The 17231-nt window shown below is 42.2% G+C and overlaps 1 pseudogene; it reads right to left on the bottom strand.

Annotated features, from left to right (window-relative positions):
• Nucleotides 1–15632: 15632 nt before the first annotated feature.
• LOC136637632 (5S ribosomal RNA) lies at nucleotides 15633–15749 on the bottom strand (annotated as a pseudogene).
• Between the last annotated feature and the right edge of the window lie 1482 nt (nucleotides 15750–17231).

The raw sequence follows: 17231 nt of genomic DNA, 5'->3' as shown, positions 1-17231 counted from the left end.
TAAAAATACCATAATAAAATATTGTCTTTTCTTTTTCTCCTCTTTCTCCTCTTAAGGCAGTTGCTAATTGACAGGCTATGAACTAAGAAGTAATAAGTTGTTATTTTTTCTAAAAAGGTGCATCATCGAACAACCTGAAATCAACAGACAACCTCTTGTAATTTTCTTTTTGCGGATTGAAGAACATTCTCTTGGGTGCTGACTGTCATGGTGCAAAGCGTTGGGTACCATTATTCTTGATGCACTGCTTGTCATGGCTCAGCCTTCAGATAAATAAAATAACAATTTGCATTGCCTCTCACAACAAGGAATAAGCCCCAGATAACAACAATCTAGAGGATCTGAAAATTGTGCTAAATTGATATGGTAATGAACAGCTGTGAGTAGCAAAAAGTAGGATCTAATCCCCAGGTTTCAGTATTGCTTTTCTAATGTTGCATGATGTCCCAAATGAGCCTCCAAAATTAACAATAATACGGTAATGTTCAGAATCCTTGTAGGTGGTTTCACACTATAGAAAACATCTGATAAAATGGACAATGGTGGAATTACGTTTTTGTTTGTTTTTATGTCTAATATTATAGTTTAAATGCCATCCACGCAAACGCGAACTTAAAATGAAGCTTGTTCAATTCCGTGATTTCCCACCCCAACTCCTCGATTCAGTCATTGAACTACCACAAATTGAGCCATCTACTCAGGGAACTCTCTTTGGAATTGTTTGATTCCTTTGCCCCTCTGAAGATAAGATTTCTTTGAGTGAGCCTTGAGAATTTGGGAACACTTTTTCCCCCCTCATCTATATCAAACTGATTGAGATGCTCAACCACTGGCTCCAGGGATATCGCTTTTGTAGAACAGGGGGGAGTCCCTCCCAATCAATTTTGCAACCAGGTTGAACCAACAATATCTCAGGGCACTGGATAAATTTCGTGCAGAGAAAACACTGATAAGGGCTTCCAAACAGAAAGGAACACGATGCTCTGTATTCACAGGGTTTATGGGGAAGCGTAAAGCAGAAAATATTAAATAGCCGGATGAACCTTTTATCTTCAAGTCACGGATAGGAGACAAAATGTTTCAAAACAGTGTCAAACAAGAGTTTTCTGGGATATTTTTGTCTTCCCTGCACACACAGGGGACATGCACATCATCTGTCTTCACTGAAAATAAACGAGTCCATGTCTTTCAGGGAGCATGTTCCTTGTGAACATCAGAGGTTTGCACACAGAAATCTCTAGATTAGGGTAACTGGTTTTTACCTGGCTAGTTACAATTTTTTTTCGTGACTGAAAAAAATATGTATTTTTGGAACTTGGCCATTAGAGCATTCTGAATACACTGTATATTTTATTTAGCAAATATACAGCCTGAGGGCAGTGCCGTAGGTAAGGGGGCACTGCTGGAAGAACTGCAGGCACCACAATGTACCATGTAAGTGGCCCATCCCTCTCACTGTCAGTGTTCGGTTTAGCAAGCACCTGTGCATTACCATCATTGCCCAGAATGGCTCCAATGGCAAGTGAGAGAGTCTGCTTACATGACACATTGCAGCACCTACAGTACTTACTGCTCCACCCCTTGTCACTATGTCATTGCCTGAGGGATCTCCTGGACCCTGTGTGGCTCCCAAAGAAGCAGATGGCAGACACAAAAATCCTTATGCACAGCAGGTTGTGTGTGTCCTGTTACAGCTGCATGACTGATAAGCGTCTTCTGTAAAACTCGGCTTGCTTGGCTCAAATCAACTGTTGAAAGTGATTCAGGAAGTATGCATTCAATCCCGTCCCCATCCCATACGAACGGGTGATGCTGCACAGCTTGGCAAAGTCCCTGTCTAGCATCAGGAGTTTATGCTTTGAAACCACTGTACAAGGTGAATCTCTAGCCAAGCATACTATGCAAGTAGTTTCCTATGGAGCATAAAAGATCTGGTCTGGAAAGTGATTGGCATGCAAAATCAAACTTGCTTACTTGTAAAGCTCCCTCTTAATGGCTCAGGGTAAAGGATCTTAAAAACAAACAAACAAACTACCAGTGAAAAGGAATGTGTTTGAAAAGAGGATGCTACATTTTTATTTTGCACAATATTCCTCGCAGTTCCTTACTCCTCCTACACCACAATAACTTAAAGAAACACACACACTGTTTTATTAACATGTTTTTTCATCCATAAATCTTGTTTCTAATTTCCTCACTCTCTACCATTTAAATTGTTCTAAACATCTTTGGGCAGATTATATTTTTTTTATTGTGGTGGTACAATGAATATTTGATGATCTTCATTCATAGGGTAATCATGGAAAAAAAAATTCTAATCCTAAATAAGATGTTGAATAATAATTAAAACTACTGAAGACTTGATTAAGGGTGTTAGGGGATTAGAAATGAGAATTAAAGATGGCCAAGAGTCCTGGGGTAAATTCAAGGACTTCAAACACCTTTTTTAAAAAATCCTAGTTTTTAAAAAGATTAAGAAAATTATTGGACTAGAGATTTCCCCCTAGGAAATAATCTGTGAAAAAGATGTAACAAAATGTCAGACTGTCGTTTCCCAAATCTATTGCTGGGAGTCCAATCTACAATCAACCAGGCTCTTCAGATGAAATGGGATATAAATCAGTCTAAATATAAATATGCTATTCTCAATCTTATCTGGGTTGTCCATCTCCAAAGGGGTCCAAAGATCATGGTTAACAAATCAGAGTTGCAAATAAGTGTGTCAAATATTTGATTTTATCACGCAAATGCAGGGTTTCTGTATCTGCATTTTATCTGAAATGTTTAGCAAGGCCAAGATTTCTCCTGTTTTCCAACAAAAATGTTTGTGGTGGGTATTGCGTTGTTTTCGTATCCTATGGTTCTAGTCACCCTCTGTTCTTTTTCTGAACTGTGCATTATTCGGAAAGCTTCCCATTTAAATTTGATGGCGAAAGAGCCAAACAAAATGCTTAACATACTGTCCTGTATGTATCAACATTTCTTTGCTATGCAGAATGCACCTAGAACAGTGATACCCTTGCTTTGCAGCGTACATTTTACTCACATTATTTTTAAGTGTGAGCCACAACAGTGAACTTAAGACATCTATGTTCTTGAATGGCTGATTTTCCTCAATGTAAGTGAAAAGTACTTAAGGCCTTTTACTCTGCTTTTTAAAGACGTCTTTAGAAATAGTCCTATAGTGGTTATTCAATGCATACAGCTGGGACTAGTGTGATTTGTTTGTTTTATATATTCCAGCAGTTCTACATATGAACCCATCCCTCTTTTCTACAGAGTCAGACCATTTGTCCTTATACATCTGAATTGTCTAACTGATTGGCAGTTGTTTTCCCCAGAACTACTTAGAGATGCCAAGAACCTTCTCCTATCAACAACCAGAGTCTGGGTGCAGCTCACATTCTGCCATGCCTCTTGTCTCTCAAGAACAAGAATGGGGGCACAATCAAGCCTTTGGGAGCTCGTGGAAGGTCACACTCAAGCCCAATCAAGTCCAGGAAACCTGTCTACCCAAAGAGAAACTCCAAACTCCTTGGTATTTGTCCACCCAGAAATGCTGTTGTTCCTTTTGTGCAAAGTTCTATAATTGATCCTGCTCTGGAAACAGAATTTTGTCATCTCTTTCCCCAGTAGAGATAACTATGCTGCACTATGAGATTTCTTTCCTTGTAAAAACCTCCTCCATTTTTTAGATCTCGATTCCTTGGAGGCACCCATGCTGATTCTTTTTGCCACTTTTCTTGGGGAAGTGCCCATGCTGCTGAGCGTTTTCTTCATTTTACCATTTGCCAAGGTGGTCATCATGTTGTGCATTCTGAAGAACTCTTCACCATAGAGACCCTCCTCCATTTTGGTGACTTCCCTGATTTCCACTTGCTTTCTTGCTGAAAGCCTCCACATTTTTCACTCAGCAATACTGTTCCTGAAGTGAGGAAGCCTTTTGCTGAGCCCTCTTTCTCTGCTAGCTGCCCTCACCCTTAGAGAAAATATCTTCCTGACACAAAGAAGGATCTTTTTGCTGCATTTTTCTCCCCTGGAACCTGGAAGCCCTGAAACTTTGAACTCAAAACCCACCCACCTGAATAGGATTGGTAATCTCTCCCCCACCCTTTGATCTTCGTAACAGTTCCTTCTTCCTCTCTCCCCTAAAAGCTTCCATTTTTGTGTGCATATTTCAAACCTTTCCACTAAATCACCTTCTTCCACTGACTGACTGGGGAGGAAACCCAGTTTAGCACAGATTAATTCTGTCACTTCTCATGTCTCTTTTCAGTCAATTCCCATTTGTCCAAAAGAGAAGTACAGGTAAGTGTCACTTTGTGATACTCCAACCAGCAATGGACTGCATATGCAATGCCACTGCTCAGAAGTCAACAGGAGCTCTGCTCCCCTCATCTGCTCCCCGGTTTCATTAGGAAACCGGAAGTCATAACTCTCATGTGATTCGGGCATTCTAAACCTCGCAGAGGCAGCGCGTGATGCCTCCAGAGGTGAGGGAAGGTACAGCTTCCCGTCATCTTCAGAGGCTTCATACAGCGTCAAGCCTCACCTGACAATGGGGGTACCAGTCCGCATCCCTGTAACTAAGCGACACACCACTGTATTTCTTTTCACTTGCAACCATTTCAAAATTCTGTAACTGATCTCCTAAGCAAAGTAACTGAAAGCAAACATGCCTTTAACTTGTTATTTGCTTTAATAAACTCCAGTGGCATAGCTATGGGGGTGCAGGGGGTAGCGGTTGCACCAGGCATCAAGCTTTAGGGGGCAACAAGCTGAGCTTGACACTAGTGACCATAATTGTGAAAATCTTGGTATGTATGAATAATACCATCATGTTATATATCATTGGAAAGGTAATTTAATGCAAATGCAATGCAACAAACTGCACTGGAATATCTGTTTTCTATCAAAAGTTGTGGCCAATTAACCAGAAAATGAAAATACAACTGCCTTGTGGGAAAAAAGGAGATTTGCTTAACTCCAAACTGACCTATGAGACTGATTGTTCTGAGTGCCAATGAGATGTTATTATGATACAGTATGGAACAAATAACTTTTTTATTTATTCACTTAATCAAATTTGATTTTGTCATGCAGGGGGGCTACAAAATCTTCTTTGACCCCAGGTAGCAGATATATGCCTTAGCTATGCCACTCACTGACCGGAGGGAAACAGCAGAGCAAGTGGGTGGTGAGCTGCTGGGGGGAGGAGATGGGTTCCTCCCAATTTTCACTTTTTTTAAAGCAACCCTTTGAACTTAGCACCAGTCTACACGATCATTAGCTATGCCACTGATAAACTCTATCTTGTTTTGAAAAGTTCAGTCTTTTGGTTACTGGTAGCCTAGTTTTGAGGCACTTTAAGGTTGTTTGTACCATGCCAAGGATCTCTAAACTGTCATACACTGGTGAATTTGACCTTTCACTCTAGAAATATTGCTAATTCTCCCAATGTTGGGTGTTCATGAAACATGTAGGAGTGTGTTTTTCCCAGCAGGGCCTCCTATACAGAAGTGGTGTCTGCTGGAACAAGAGAACTTTAGGAAATGGGTTACAATGACATAAGCGAAGCAAGGGTTGAGCTCTCCTCCCCTGGATATTTCATTTGCTTCTAAAATCAGATCTCCAAGCCCATCACATGCATAGTTGGGTCATTTCCTTAGTTAGGCTGTTCCATCTTTAAACATACAAAATGACCACCACCGTGTTTGGTTTAGCTGTCAGATGTTACAGTGAGTGTCTGAAATATGGAGACTGGGATATGGTGATCAACACTCTTTCACATTTCACACCATTCACATTTATGGTGAATGTCCAAAAATATGGCAAATATGAACAATCACCTAATGATAATTGTTCATATTCAGTAGTGTTAAATCCATAATGATTATATGCAATCTCTGGGTTTTAGAGATAGCCTAGCTCTGAGTAGCAGATGCAAGGGTGTGGCAAAAAGATAAATGTATCATGTCTTGTGTGTTCCCAGAGGCATCCGGTAGGACACTGTGAGATACAGGAAGCTGGACTAGATGGGCCCTTGGCCCCATTAAACAAGGCTCCTCTTATGTTCATTCTACCTCTTTCAGACATTTGGGGATTTGTCAATATTCCCTTACTATTGTCAATGATTTCCACACCTGGGATATTTACGGTAAGAGCTACTCCACATGTAACGCCTAAAACAGCATATATGTTCTAAGCTGCAGTGTGAGGATGGAAAACACACGTTAGCAAATATCTATCATCGAGGATTCATTAATCAGAGAGATATGATTGGCTATTCCTCACTGCTGTGCACAAGGTTGATAGCAATCCCAGGTTTGTCTCTGAGTAATTTGTGAAACGGCCCTAACGTACTTATCCAAATAATAGTAGTATAATAAGTGATCAGCTTTTCCAGTGGAAACATGCTAATTTAAAAGAAGCCAAACAAGTAGAGAATATAGGCAGTGGGTTTGCATGTGTGTGTGAATAAAACACTATAGCCCAAAATTTATAATTCAGCAGAGCCCTGCTGTCAACTGTGGGAAGTCTGACATTGAAAATAAGGAGTGTCTGGCACCCTTTTGGCAATACCTGAGGTGGCCTCTATTCAACAGGGATATTTTTATCTCACTTTGCAAATAAGCTGTTCATTATTTGCTGTCTTTCTACCCAGCAACAATTATTTGTATGCCCATATTAGTTTTGTAAGGACTTGTTTTTTCTGTGCATCATCAACTGAACCAAGGTGACTGTTACAATGCCTAATATGCAGAAAAATAGATGTGCCTCATGAAGCATTTAAATCAATGGATAATAGTTGCATAAAGCAATTATCACAACATTATTATCTCTGAGAATTTCCAACAGTTCCTCTCAAACCAATGATTTAATTCTAGCTCAGGAAAACAGACATATCCTGTTCCATCTTTTGTGAGATCAGCTAATATGCATGTGTTATCAACAGGTACCTGCAGATGCAAGATTACAAGAGGACTTTAATCTGTTTTGTGTGTGGTTTAGAAGTGGGAACATTGGAGAGTCTGCCACAACTTCAGGTAATTTGATCACATGCACTCCTGAAAGATTGGAGAATTATTCACTGAAAGGAACAGTATCTCTTGAGTATTATGATTACAGTATATATCTACACCTGAAGCAGTTTTCAAAATAAAGTGTAAAATGTGTTCAAATATGCGAAAAGAATCATTTAAATAAAGAACATCATTTGCTGGGTGTTTGTTTCTTTTGAACCAAGTAAAAAAGAAGTAAAGTCAGAGGAGTAATCCGATGACCAGAAAAGCAGTATATAAATATTATTATTATTATTAAAAACCTAATAAGCAGGTATCAACAGTGATTAATTGAAGGTTGGTTGAATGAACACAACCTGTCCTACTTTACAGCAGAGTCGAATTGCTCTATGAAGCTACTAAATTATCTCTGAATTAATGGTAAACCTAACTAATTCAAGTATCTTTGCTAGAGCTAATGAATGGTCTCACCAAAGTACATAAATAATCTTGTTTTTTCCCCCCAATTCAAGCTCTTGTGGCCATTTGTATCTTACATAATGAGCCTAATGCAATAGCTGTGCTGAAATTATACATCACGTTCAGTTGTCTCATAGAGCATAAAAGCACTTCAACACCATTTCCTCCCACTTATGAATACTATATGCACATTGCACCAACATTTCTAATTTTATATATTTAGTTTTCCCTCCCCATCTTCTGGAAAAGAGTCTGAACACATGCACAGGTAAATAAGAGGCTAGATGACTGTTTATGGATAAAAATTAGCCACAACTTCATTAAAATATAACAGCACCAACCTAAAGACCAGTGTGGGTGGTGCAACCATCACTCTAAGCCTACTCATTGGCCTGGCTGGCACATGCAGGGCCTCTGAGAGGAATCTTATCGGGGGTACAAAGTTTCTTTTGGGCCCCTTCCTAGAGTGGGAGGGGGTGAAACAGAGTGGGGGGTGGCAATAGGGGTGGGCAGAATGGGGGTAAAACAGGCAGAGGGAAAGTGGTAACAGTCTTTGGAGCCTAGGTCTACCAGTCTTCCCAATGCAGAGCTCAGGTCTACCTGCTTGCCTGGCTTTGGCAGCTAGATACAGTAATATGGAAAACCAAACACATTCCTAAGTCTCTCAAAAAGTCTTTCAAATATAGAAAATCATTGCAGGAGATCAGTATCATTGTATTTAGGTTCACACTAGAATGGAAAGTGTCCTGTGTACACCAAAACTAACTTCTGAGCTCCTCTACACTCCTTCATGATAAGCAGAGCCACTAGCGAAAGAGCAGGTCAGTTTCCTGGTCAGATGTGACACTGTTAAGGAATGTATGCATTCTTGGGCCTGGTGTGTTTAGCTTGTGGCAGTAGTTGCCACCATATACCCACGATTCAGTGCCCCCATGTGGGCAGTGAATCTGTGTGAGATTAGAAAATGGAAGATCCCAGGAAATTTCTGGGCCCCCTGCTTTGGCTCCTGGGCCCCCTTTTTGACCCTGAGCCCGGGTACTAATTACCCCCTTTACCCCCCTCTCTTAGGCCCTAGGCACATCATTTGCAAATGCTCACCCCCTTGGTCCTCAACTCAGCTCATCTGGGTTTCTACTTTTCTCTCTGGTGACCAACCATGGCTATCAGACTTAATTCATATAAATCTACAGCCACCTGGTAGATGGGACTCGTTAGCCTGGGAAGGCAGCTCATCTGAGAGAAGGAAAACTCTGATCCCAAACCTCCACTGCCTTGTGGCTACATCCAGTTAAGGAAAAGGCTTCAGGAGTCAACCTCGAGACAAAATCAGGAGCCGGAGTCCCTGAGGCAGTTCATGGCTGAACACAGTCACGTTCTGGCAACTCCTGCGACGTCGCTGGAACCAACCGTATTGGCCTCTCCCTTTCCGTTGGACCATTTCAGCGACGTGGAGAGGGGGGATTTGCTGCATGGGAAACAGTCTATCCTCCATATCTACTTTACCCAGGCTTCGCGCACTGGAGAGGACACTCTGTTCCAGAACCACCATTCAGAGTGCGATACCATAGTCTTCCAAGACTGAAGGATGCCAACCCATAAATCCACATTAGCAGCATCAGTCTGCTGTAAGCCTCTGCACTTCAAACCATGTAACAATGTATTCTCTCCAATTCAGGCAGCCCAATCGTATGCTTGCTGTATCCTATAGGCACCGGGCTAGTGGTGGGAGTGTCCTCGTGGTAAGGGAGCATTTGCTTCCTTACTCTGGGTGACTCCACCACAGCACCAATGGTTCTCCTCAGATCTGCACCAGCTCAGCCAGTGTCAGGCTGCCCGGGCCAGGAAGCAGCATAGGATAGGGGCTCTGCTGCCATCTTCACTTCCCTCCCAGGCCTGATCCTCCCCTTCCCCCTGCCCAGGTCCGCCTTTCCCCTGCCCTGTCCCCACCTTGAAAAGCAGCACCACTGCCCGGCAATGCCATTTATCAGTGGCTGCACAGAGTCCTCTTCCTGGTGCTGAGGCCCAGCACCACTGCTCTTTCCTCTCTAGATGCCGCAAATGTGCTTTAAGGCATGTTTGCGATACCCAGCGCCTCTGATACACTTGTACCAATGGCACTATGGAGCTCAGGAATGGGCTCGAAGAAGACCCTTATGTCTTATCCTCACTCACCCTTCACAATGGTCAAAAACTGCATTCTGGTTTTCCTTGTTATAAATTCTCCAACTGAGTTTAATTCTGGGCCAGGTTAGCCCAAGCCCAAGACTGCATAGTTGCCCATGTGTATTGGTAGACACGTGTGCATGTGTAGGAGAGTAGTGTTGGCAATGTATGTGAGCACACAACAAGGACTTATATAGTCTTATATTAGAATTCCCTCTCTACTTCCAGACATCTCTCACCCTTTTTCATCCTGCCCCTTCACTTTCTGACTCTATTATCTCTGGAAATAGTGAAGGTGCATTATGTGGGACACCTTGAACTGTTCTCTCTATGTATCCTTCCCAGATTCTATAATGCCAACGTTTCATGCTACGTTACTTTGTTCAGGAGATGAAAAATAACATTTGGCTGCCACTGCTGAAAACCAGATGCATGCTGGATAATGAACTTTGGTTTGCTTATTTTCTCTATGTTACCACTTGGATTATATCCATTTCTGAAAGAGTGGCAATTTACCAAATTAAATCATAATTAATAGGTTGAATTGGTCTAAAAAAATATAACTTTCCAAAGTTGAAATTTTAGATAGACTGAGGCAGTAGAGAAGCACCCATATGGGACACTAGTCTGAATTTGAAGTGAGCACAGGAAATCCTATTAAATAAATTTTAGTTCTGGGAATCACTTTGACCTATCTTCATCATCTTTAATCACAATAGAATGGTGGTGTAACGTGCTGAACATCCAAACATCTGTTAACAGCCCCAAAAATAAATAAATAAAATGGCAAAGACTACTGTAGAATAATCTTAGGCTTTTAAATCCAACCGTAGTCTCTTTCCAGGCGTAATTTCACAGGAAGTAAAGATCAATGTAACACAGGAGATTAGTATCAACTTCATCTACTTTTCAGAAGACAAATCTATGCCTACAACTCTGTTTCTCTTGCAAAATGTCTGGGTGTGATTAACTTGACTTCAGCGACTGGATCTATACATTTCCAGAAATTCATGAACACCTTTGTTGGCTGAATGATAAAAAGTACATGATAAAAACAAAATGATAAGTGTATGATATGAAAAAAATTTTAAAGTGTAAAAAAACAATACTACTGTTAGGAACTACATAACATATAATGACCAGGCCAGAGCATCCTGTAACAGGGGAAGGGGCAGTGACAAATATTTTAAACAAATAATAGGAGCTTTACATGAATGACAGGACACAAGACACTCTTATGAACCTAATGCTTCCTAAAACAATTCCACTGTACTTGACATTTCTTTCCTACATCATCATCATCATCATCATCATCACTTCAACCACCACCCCCTAGTTCATGAACTATTGGCAGAAACAGTTTGACTGTCAGATTTTGGAACTTTAAGGGTGGAGAACTATGCACACTTTCCTGGGAGTAAGTCCCACTGATGGGATTTACTTCAGAGGAGACATGCCTAGGATTGTACTGAAAGGTTAGGATGCGTGAATGCAAAGTTAATACATCTTCACCCAACTTACAACGATTATCTCTGTAAAAGTACCTATCATGAAACAGCTGGGATATTTTAACAATTAGCTGGATTTCCAGAGAGAAGTGATATCTGATGGCATTAAGGACTGTGACATGAGATTATGACAATTTAATTATTTAATGAGCTGATTAGCAATCTTGGAAGAGTGCACTTTTAAAACTTCATAGTACTGCTACAGCTGTCACATGGGGAGAAAAAGGGAAAAATGAAGAGTGGAATCAGCTATGACACATTTTATTGACCTTGGGACAGGAGAGAGAGAGAGAGAGAGAGAGAGAGTTTGTGGTAGCAAGTTAAGAAAGCTTTTTGGTAGGTGAATGTTAATGCTGAAATCTTTCTATAAAAATAGGATGGGGTTATCTTTCTAATGCCAGAAGCTAAGCATCTGCATAGCACATTTTTAACAACTCAATCCTATGGGCTTGTAGCACTGGGAGAACTAACATTCCACAAATGCTACATCCTTTACAAAAAGGCATTTGGTCTGGGCAGGAGGTCTGGTCTTGAGGGTAGAGCCTCTGTTTGCCTGAAGATAACATCCGAAGGTCGCCAGTTCGAGGCCACCGGCACCGTGAATGGCAAGACCTTGAAGCAGCTGACAAGCCTAGCCAAGTTATGCCGAGTTATTCCACCTGCTCTTTGGCCTCTGTCAGCCTGTGTGGGAGGAAAATGGAGGCTAGAATGTGATATCAGATCATTAAAGATCCATCTGAAATGTTGTAGTTCTTGAAAGACAGAACCTTTGTCAATTGTATAAATCCCTATAGGGATTTAGTATAGCCTGCCTGTGTAAACCGCCTTGAATTAAAGCCTGAGGACAAATCTGATGACCAAGAAAGGTGGTATATAAATACCTGTACTATTATTATTATTATTATTATTATTATTATTATTATTATTATTTCATGGATGTGAAGTAGCACATGGCTGGAGAGCCAGCAGGGAGGCCAGAGATATGTTGTGCCTTCCAAAGGACCATGCTGGACCTGCCGAGGTGGGTAGGATGTTTTGAGGGAGGCAGGAGAGGATGGGGGAGAGTGGGGCAAAACAGAGAAGGAATGCTGTGGGTGAGGGTGGATCCAGCCTTGGTGGTGCATGCTATCCCCTTCCTGCCCTGGAGCTGGCACAGATCTGAAGAAACCCATTGCAGAGTGGGATGCTTATGGAGGTATAAGGGGATTCAAATCTCCTTTCCCATGGATTAACCTGTGGAGGAGGACTTTCAGTGTGGGCTGTCAGTGTGCCAAGTGCTTTATATGTATAATCTGGTTGGAATCCTTACAGTAACCCTGAAAAGCCAGTAAAGCTGCAATCCTATGCATACTTAACTGGAGTAAATGGACCTTACTTCAAGTAGACATGCATAGGATTGCTCTGGGGCAGCCCAATCCCAACTTGTGCTGGAACAGCCAGGCCAAGTGGCCTGCACTGTATCAAGTGCAAGGTAGGTGCCAGCTGCAGGGCAACTCCACTGGCAAATCATTGGCACAAATCTGAGCAGCCTGTGTAAGGATGCTCATACCAGGGATCAGGGTTAGGATTTGGCCTGGAGTACCACAGCCAGTCCCAATCCCCTCCCAGGCCCGATTTCCCTCCCGGTCTGCCATTCCCCTGGCCCAAAATGCCCTCTGTAGCACTCTCCTGTCATCCTCTTCTACTCCCGTGCTGGCCTGCACAAACATACCTTCTCTGAACCTGGATCCAGCATCTGGGAGCCTGCATGGGCTTCTGCATTAGCCCAGCCAGCTCCTAAATAGTCACGAATGTGCTTTATGGCACGTTCATGAGATTCCTGGCCAACGCAGGCGACCTGCACCAGCGCTTCACCAGGTCTGGATTGCGCTCTAAATATTATTTTCCCCATGTTGCTGAGTAGCCTGCCTAAAGCCACCTTGTACATTTGTGGCAGTGATGGTTTTTGACTTGTAGCCCAGTCTTTTAGCTACTTCGCTGCACCAGCTCCTGTGATAAACCACTATAGTTATTTTCCAAAAGTTCCTGTGTTGATCATGGCACTATCTAATTGTCCACACCAAAGATCATTGAACAATGTACAGGCTTGTTCAACTTTTGTGGGGAGTGAAAACCAGCTAAAAGTCAGTCGTTCCTTCCTGGGAAACTGGCTCTCTGGTCCTATCCTAAAATAAGACACCTCAACACACCCTTCACCAAGAATGTAAGAGGAAAGGCTGTAGCTCACTAGTAGAACACCTGCTTTGCATGCAGAAGGTCCCAGGTTCAAAACCCCGTCACCTCCAGGTTTGATCTGCTGACAATACTAAGCTGCATCAACTGATGATTTGACTCAGTATAACACAGCTTCCGCTGTTCCTCCTAAAGTTCTGGTTACTATAATATGCATCATGGTAGTACAGAGACTAAAGTACTGTTACAGGCTGTTTATTTGAGCTGCTTTGAAGGGTGTTCAGATGATGCAGACATGAGGCTTTACACCAAAGCTTGCCATCCCTTCCAAGCCCAATTCAAACTGCTGGTTCCAACCTTTCAATCTCTAAGCAGTTTTGATTGGGAGTTCAGAGAAATGTCTTCTCATACATGGTGCTCTGGTGCCTCTGGGGAGACCTCGCTGAGGGTTGCACTTACCACTTGAATCGCCCAGATTAAGGCCTTCTTGCAGTAGCACTGGGATGGCAAACTCATTTCATACACAGGGCTGAATAGAATTCATCATACCTGCCTAGGGCCGAAAGTGATGTAATTAGGCAGGAAGTGATGTCATTAAACAGGTCATAACAAAAAAAATAAGCACTTTTTCTCACTTAGGAACTCGTTAACTGCAAATAACAGAAGAGAAAGTACACAAATCTTGATCATATTTCAAAATATGGGAATTTTCATGTGGGCTGCCATTTCAGCAGGAGTACCTCAGTACTGCTCAGCAGTTGAGAGCTTGAGGGCAAGATAAAAAATGGTTCCGCAGGCCACATTCGGTCCCCGGGCCTTATGTTTGACATCCCTGCAGTAGCATCTTCTCAATTTGTTCATGAAGGCTAAACTGGCCAAGTATCTATTGACTTTCAAGAAGAGTGTATGGTGTTATTAGTATTCAGAGGAAAATCTTTTGCTTGCTGGGTAGGAGTTGGCTTAATATTGATTGCTGGCTGATTGTATTTTTGACATTTGGATAATGCTTTAGAACTGCTTTAGTGATTAAGAAATGCAGTTTTTAATTTGTTGAGATTGCTCTGAACGATAGTATTCTGTGCTTACGATTTGCAGTGAACTAACAGATGCAGACACTGCAAAAAAATATATAGCAAGATTGGAAATTAAGCTACAAAATATGACCCAGCATTCTAATTATTTGCAAACAATATGACTGTGGAAAGATACTACCAATTGCACTTTATGGCTATTGACTGGATAAACGCTGGAGAAATGATACTGCAGTTCCTAAAGTACATGACTCTCTACAGAGAACCAAAGCAAAGGGGAGTCCATACCAATTAAATGAATGATATCTTCCCCATTTGTGCAAATTGAGAAACAGTAAATACAAGCTGGTGTTTAAATAAATCGTTAGAGGTCATTTTTGTTTGCTGTATTCATAGTAGCAAAGCAAACCAGAGTCACCGTTGGGCCATAGAGGAAGGCATGATTAGTTCAATATCCCTATTAGACTGACAAAAATGTTATTTGCAGAATGATCGTGCCCATTAATTTGGTACTGCGACCGAAGTTCAGCTGGTTTAGCAGCTCCTTTTGTAGTTGGGGGAATTCGGCGGACATTTCTGCTGACATTGTTGGCAATAAATGCTTGCGAGCACACCCTGATCACTGGTATGTGTTTGCTAATGAACACATTCTGCCCTGGAGTTGGCAGACTTGCTGGTCAGCTGGATATTTAGAGATGGAACAGTTGTCTCCCTTAAAGCTGGTTACACTGAATATCGCAAAGGACTCATAAAGGACAATAAATTGTCAAGTAGTTCATTAAACATTTCTCTGGGTCATCGGTATAAGACCCCATATTGGATTGTTGGCTACTCTGAACTGACAATACAGAAATCTTAAGCACTTAAGATCATTCTCAAGAGGTTCATTTTAGATGCCATATATTTCCATAGCAATGACAGGATATTGCAGAGAAAGGCTATGCAGCTTCTGACCCAATACACTGACCATAGTTCACCAGCTGTATGCATCATGTGGGTGGGTGGGAGGGAAAGCACCTGGAAGATTTGATTGGAAACATGTCTTGAATGGAAAGAGTTAAACACACTCCCCAGCGATTCCAATCAAAGTTGCAGCATTTTGCTAAGAATAAAAGAACAATTGTGAGACTCTCACACATCTCATCTAGTTTCAGAAATATTCTAGAATTATAGAATTGGAGCAAGAGCAGTGGGTTGTAATAACAGAGCACACGTCTACTGTGGTAATTGTTTAAATGGTTGGTTGGTGACCTTCAGTCTCAAAAGACTATGGTATAAGCCTACAGCACCTGATATTCCCAGGTGGTCTCCCATCCAAGTACTAACCAGGCCTGACCCTGCTTAGCTTCCAAGATCAGACAAGATCAGGCACGTGCAGGGTGATGATTACAGAAATCTTTCACCACTTCACAGAAAGAAGACTAGAGAACACAAACAGCCCAATTCTAACTGGCGCTGGTGCCATGGGGCTGCTCAGCCCACGCAGTATCCATTGCTGGGAAGGAGCAGGCTGGGCATTTGTCCCTTTACCCCATGAAAAGTCCCAGCCTGCTCAATGGGACTACTTGGATCTACACCTGCCAAATAGCCAACACATGTTCAAGAAGTCATGTCCATTTTGGGTTTCAAATTCAGGAGGGAGAATAGGATTTAATATGCACCAATGCTGCTGATCCCACCCCTTCCTGGGCTCAATCCATCCCCATCTCTGCCCTCCTCCTGCCCATTATGCACTCTCCCCACCCTGCCCCTGAGCTGTCTGGCAAGTGCTTACCTGCTCCATTGAGCGTGCAGTCTGTATCCAACACCAACAGGCCTTCCCACCAGCACTGCTTCTTCACCTGGTGTCCCAATGTACTTTACAGCACATTTGCGAGACCTTGGGCTGGTGCAGCAGTCACTGTGCTGGCATAAACCCAAAGTATAGGGTTGTGCTGAAAGAGGCTTTGGTTTTCAGTTTGGTTTGGAAGTCAGTTGTAGGAATCACTAGCACTCACAGAACATAGCACTAGAATTACTGAGAATGGCAAGACTAGGAACTTCACAGACCTCCAATTTACTCTCAAATGTGATAGGGCCTGTGGAAAGCGTGTGCTGGATCTGCATACCAAATCAATGTTATGAAGAGTTTCTGTGTGCCACCCTGTGTTACCACATTTGCTCAGACCTGTGTCTCCAAATACATGTGAACTCTAGATCTGGGAAATTCCTCAAAAATAGCACCAAATTCGGTGACTGTGTGTGTATTGCCCAAAGGGCAAAGGTTCTTTTTGCATGTGGAGTCAAAAAGCAGACCAGTGGGAGGCAGGCAGAAGCTGTGATGTATTACCCTGCACAATATCCCTCAAACAGAGAACAAGTCACAACACTCTTACATCTCTCCAGGTAGAAGTGGTCTTCTTCTACCAGACATCTCTCTCTTTCTCTCTTGCAAGCAGGTTTCATATGGCTCATCTTCAGCTGCCCAAAGGCTACTGCTGATGCTGTTAAGTGGCATCTCAAGCCCCATTTTGTATCATTCAGTGGGGAAAGAAAGTAGCTGATGTAATCCTGGGAGGATGACTTCATCCAGGCACGTGATCTTGGCATCCTGCCCAGAATGTCTCCTAATAAGATTCACCAGTGCAGACTAATGAAGCATGTCTCAACACTTCTCCCAAAGATTAACCCAATAATGAAGGAACAGGCTGACCATCAAGGAGAAACTGTGCAGACTACTAACTCTTCGGCATGGGTATTCCTCAATCCACCAATACAGTGTGTAATTTGTCATCTTGGTATGACAAATTGCAGGAGATAAAGCATTATAAGGTACCCCAAGGAGGACTAAAGCCTAAAGGTCTACACTTTTCCAATAATTTTATTTATAAAGGAGT

Source organism: Tiliqua scincoides, chromosome 1 (assembly GCF_035046505.1).
Source record: "Tiliqua scincoides isolate rTilSci1 chromosome 1, rTilSci1.hap2, whole genome shotgun sequence".
NCBI lineage: Eukaryota > Metazoa > Chordata > Lepidosauria > Squamata > Scincidae > Tiliqua > Tiliqua scincoides.
This window is presented reverse-complemented; position numbering and strand designations above follow the sequence as displayed.